The sequence below is a fragment of the Pundamilia nyererei genome, unplaced genomic scaffold (genome assembly GCF_000239375.1).
Source record: "Pundamilia nyererei isolate P.nyererei 1_Seehausen unplaced genomic scaffold, PunNye1.0 scaffold00147, whole genome shotgun sequence".
NCBI lineage: Eukaryota > Metazoa > Chordata > Actinopteri > Cichliformes > Cichlidae > Pundamilia > Pundamilia nyererei.
This window is the reverse complement of record NW_005187548.1, coordinates 172,058-177,106: the sequence shown is the minus strand read 5'-3', so window position 1 is coordinate 177,106 and position 5,049 is coordinate 172,058. Positions and strand designations below refer to the sequence as shown.

The 5,049-nt window shown below is 43.8% G+C and overlaps 1 long non-coding RNA gene across 1 annotated transcript in view; it reads right to left on the bottom strand.

Annotated features, from left to right (window-relative positions):
• LOC102208004 (uncharacterized) overlaps positions 1–4,553 on the bottom strand; it is a 13,910-nt gene extending 9,357 nt beyond the window's left edge. The window contains exons 1-2 of the long non-coding RNA XR_312030.1: positions 4,427–4,553; positions 3,568–3,650 (exon numbers count right to left, since the gene is read on the bottom strand). This is a non-coding gene — a long non-coding RNA (uncharacterized LOC102208004). The remainder of the gene's footprint in view (positions 1–3,567; positions 3,651–4,426) is intronic.
• Between the last annotated feature and the right edge of the window lie 496 nt (positions 4,554–5,049).

Below are 5,049 nucleotides of genomic sequence, written 5' to 3'. Positions count from 1 at the left end.
CCACCCCCCCACCTCCTCCTCCCCTCGTCTCTCGCTTCAGCTGGGACGATGCACCAAAGAGAAGAAGCAATAAAGCGAAAGCACAGAAGAAAAGGAGAGTAGAAGAAGAAGTGCTTCGCTCTCTCTTCCCTCAGTCTGTGTCCCAGGTGCTGCCTCTGCAGTCTGTGTGTGTGTGTTTCGCCACACACTCACTCTCTCTCTCTCTAACATCCTCACTCTGATTCTCTCTTTCTCTCTCGCCCTATCCTCTCTTTATAATCTCTCCCTCTTCCTCATACTGAAAACTTTTAGTCCGGTGAACAGCTGCTCGTCCCACCGGTCCTCCACCACTGACAGCAATTCCCCCCCTTTTTTCCCCTCACCTCCCATTCATCTACCCTCTCTCTCACTCTCGTTCTCTCTGTCTCACACACACACACACATAAACATTGTCCCATGTAGTCTATAGGCTGCCATGCTATGCAGTCACCCCCTGACTGCCCACTCCCCCTCATGTAGCATGTGCTCTCATTCCCTCTCTTTTTTTCTCTCCTGCTCCCATGCGCTCTCTCTCTCAGCCTTCTGCCTCTTTCCCAGTCAAACTATAGCGGTGTTACACTTCCATGCTGAGCAGACGGTGGTGGTGATGATGAGGTTTGAATGGCACATGTGGTGCTGCACATGGTCAAAGTGGGGAAAAAGCAAGGGGGAGAAGGCCGAGCGAATTAAATTAATCTCTGTATATGTCGTGTGTTAATTTGTAAATGTATATCAGTGTGCATAGACTGTGTGTGTGTGTATGCGTGTGTGTTCAACTGCCCTTGTTGCTCCAGTGAATCCTATTCACCTGAAGTCCCTTCCCACAAACACAATCACAGACACACAAACACATACACCCTACCTGCTGGCACACACTGTCTGCCCTCTCCTATTAGCCTCAGCCCCGAACTCCAACCAACCAACCAACCAACCAACCAACCAGCCAACCAACCAACCACCCGATCTCCCTCTGGTACACACATATAAATACACACATCCCCCATCTCCTTCCCTTCCCCCTTCCTCCCCCCTCCCCATCCTCTCAGAGATCAATACCAATTTATAGGCAAATGCACAAAGGCTGAGTCGCGCTTTTAATGAATTGAACCATTGCTAACGTCAGACATCTAATGAAGGCTCTGAGAGAGGCGTTAAGAAAACCTATGGCGGGAGCTGCAGAAAGCGTGTAAGGGTTATTGGGAGTGTGTGTGTTTGTTTGCAGAACTGTAGGTTTTTGGATCACAGGTTTTACTCAAATTTCCAGTCAAGATCCCCATTAAGGTATTTAACTAATATAAGACAAGTTCAAGGATAAAATGAGCATGTTCTTCATCCACAAAACACTAATGCAAAAAAAACCCCTAAACTATTAGTAATAGAAAAGAAAGAAAAATGGGGCATGCACTGCTTCTGCTAATCTGCAATGTCAGGAAGTCTCTCTTTGTCTTTGTTCTGTCAAACTTTCAGCTTGAAGGACAATTAAAGCTAATAAAATCTCCATGAAAGCGTGCATTAAAGCATACTGTTGACACAGCACAAAGTTCTCCCCAATATTCTATTTGCTAACATACAAGGAACAAAAGACACATTCCCCTATATAAGAGTCCTTCCACAGTGAAGTGGAAAATGGATATTTTGTAAAAGCTTCTACGTGCATACATTTTCCACTTGTGTTTGTGCCTAACCACTCACATATTGTATATTGCTTTTCCATGCTACATAATCTGACTCTCATGTCTTGTCCTGCACTTTGAACACACAAAATGCCTGAGTGTATCAACTGCAAATGCAGAAGCTAGTATGTCATCTTCTCTATAGCCGCCCCAATAGCCCTTTTGTGTGTTCCTACCACTGTGTAACCAGTGCCATGGGGGCTGCACACATCAGCCCTGCCCGCCCAGTAATTAAACTAAAAGTCTCTTCCATAAATCACAGTCGTCTTCTTCTTTTCTCCTCTCTCGTTCCTATCCTATTTTCTCTCCCAGGGATGGAACGAAAGTTTTGTAAATTACCAGCTATGGCTGGTAAATGAGAGGGGCTATGCACACTACAAATCCAGCTCTAGACACAGACACATTAAGAAGAATTAAGCCACCTATCTAGCTTCTTTGCCATCATAGTCACAATATTCCTGGCGGGAATTACAATTCTCCGGGGAGAAGTAGCCAGTTCCTGCAGATTGCAAGAGCTGCTCAGCATGTAATGTGCACCCTTGCTCCACTACAATACATAGTTGGGAATGTACCATCAGACAGGACTTCTTTAGAACAAGGTGAAGTACTAAAATGTTTTCTCATACATGCAAATGAAATTGAAACAAATATAAACCTCTTCATTCTTGTACCCTCTCAACATTTAGAGTCCCTATGGTTAAGCTAACACAGTTTCACACAGGCTTCTTTTCATACCAAGTGGAGGATAGACACATTCCCTTCAGTCAGCTGTGTCTGCTAAAGCATGTAAAGCTATGGAAGTGCTCTCATACAGGGATGGGCAAAGATACCCGACACTTTGCCACCTCCTGTCAGTGCTCTGGATGCTTGACAGACAGCTGACTACTGCTGATCTCCCTGGTATCTGCTAACTGGGTAAAATTAGCCTGGACAACGGCAACACAGAGAGAGAGAGAGAAGGAGAGACACTGGAAGAGAAGTAGGGGGAATGATAGAGAAGGATGGGAGCATATGCGGGACACTTTTAGAACCTTGCTCTTACTTTAAACTTCTCTCGCTCCTTCTCTCTGGAGAGTGACACATGTGTGTGCCCCGTCTATAGATAGAGCCGAGGCCCCGTTTGGACGGCCGTCCCAACACAATGATGCAACTGATAGAACTCACCTGTGCTGCACCATGTTCAACACCATGCATTATGTTCTGCTGCTGCCATATGGAAATATAGTGGCTCACATGCTGCATAAAATGCAGTGGAAAGTTTTATAAAAACTGGCGAAAAAAAATGTGTGGCGATGTGATAATTTCACATGTGTATGTTCATGTACATGTTCACAATCTGAGCAAACAGACAAAGGCAATAGCACAATAAATAAAAAAATTTTAAAAGTACTTTAAACTTGATGTACATTGTGTAAATTCATATTCCATAAAGAGAGACTGAGTCATTTCCACCATTTCCAGTTTTCATTCTAAGGAGTTTTCACTGAGTGTGAAATACTTGCTTCATCTGTCCAGAATGTTGAGTCTCAGAGATAACCCTTGACCTTTCAACCCTGTCCAACATGCAGCATGTTGTAACACTTTCCCTGCTACCACCAATCAAAAAAACAGCAGCGCAACAAATAAATAAGAAGACTGTTTCCAGCTCACTCACTCACATTTGGAATTTTTTCTTTCAAACCAGCAGCTAAAAAACAAAACTAAAATAACAAAACTAAATACTTTACTCTGTGAGAAGGCGGACAAAACAATGGTACACATACAGAAACACACAATATATGCAGTGTGTAAGCACTATGAAAACAAAGAAAGCAAAATTTTAAAAACACTTATTCTACAAATCTCTAAACACACACTGAGGCACTTCAACACCTACCGTAGTAAAGGTGATCCAGATGGGGATGGTGGCCCATGCGGAGTGAAGCAGTCGCTGCAGGCGGAGTCTCGCCTCCCTGGGAGCTGAATCAGCGATGGAGAGTTTAAGGATGCGGAGAGGAAAAGGGGAGGAGGAGGAGGAGGAGGAGGAGGAGAAGGAAAGAAGGAGTGAAAGGAGAGGAGAGAAAAGAAGAAGAGGGTCATGGGACTTGTGACTATCTCTCTCTCTCTCATTGCTGGATGCAAAAGGAGGAGGGGAAAAACAGGCAGACCAAGAATAAAAAAAAGACATGCATGTAGAATTGAGAGTAAAAATAGTGGCCATAAAAGAAAACCATAGAGGTTTGTGTAAGAGGATTCGATTTTGAAGTGATGACTGGGCAGTGAAATGCGTCAGCCGGCAGCTGCCCGTCCTTGCGCACCACACCAGGCCATGTAAAGTTAGAAGGAAGACAGCTGATCAGACTACCAGAGAAGGAGATGGAGAGAGATAGTGAGTGCTGACAGAGCTGAAGGACAAATCGGGAAGAGGGACAGGGAGAGGGAGGGGTTGGGAGTGCGAAAGAGCGGGAGTAAAGAGAGGCAGTGCGCAAGGAATTGAGGGAAAATAACGTAAAGAGTAAAATGAAATAGAGAAGAATGAAGGAAGGATTTGGAAGGTAGAAAGGAAAAGGCAGGAAAATGAAAGACAGGAAGGTAAAGTAAAAGGAAATGGGAAAACAAAAAAGAAGGGAAAAAGAACTGAAAGAAGGAAATGCAGAAACGCAGAGGTGCAATGTTTGGAAGAGGAAAAAAACAGAAAAATAAAAAAGAGCAGTTGAAGGGGGAGCTTTTAAAAAGTAAACTTAATTATTTCTTACTCTTTTCTGTCTTTCTTGTCCTTTTGCTCCCATATTCCACTCAGTCACTTTCCAGATATGTCGTCCAGAGGTTGGAAAAGGCAATTCCTCCGCAGAAAAAAAAAGATGAGGGAATGACTACAAAAAAAGAAACAATAACAAAAAAAACCCCCAAAAAAACAACAACTTAGATATCAAATTCTTAAAGTAAAGTAAAAAAGGGTTTTTAGTGGTCATCTGATACCGCTTATGAGCAGTGATTTGTACGTTGATTTTTTTTTCAATATGGGTGTCAAAAATAGTCGAAAGAACATTAGAATGAGAACACTGTGAGTGAGGGAAAAGCAGCGTAATCAGAGGAAACCCCCACTGTCCCACGATTTTTATACCAAGGTAAGAACCAGAGACACACACCCCTCTGTCAGCCCACCCATGTAGGCAAGATCCACGGCCTTATTTAGAGAAGCATGGCAAAAAATAGCCTCCCAAGTGTTGCTTTGAGGTGTCAGGGGTGGGGTGGGAGTGTCTGTGTACAGAGGGTGGGTGGGAGAATAGGAGTGACAAGATGGGAAAGACTTGGAGATGAGAAAGGTTGGGTCAGTGGAGGTGGTGATGTAGCCGCTTTTAATCATTCTATCTGCTAT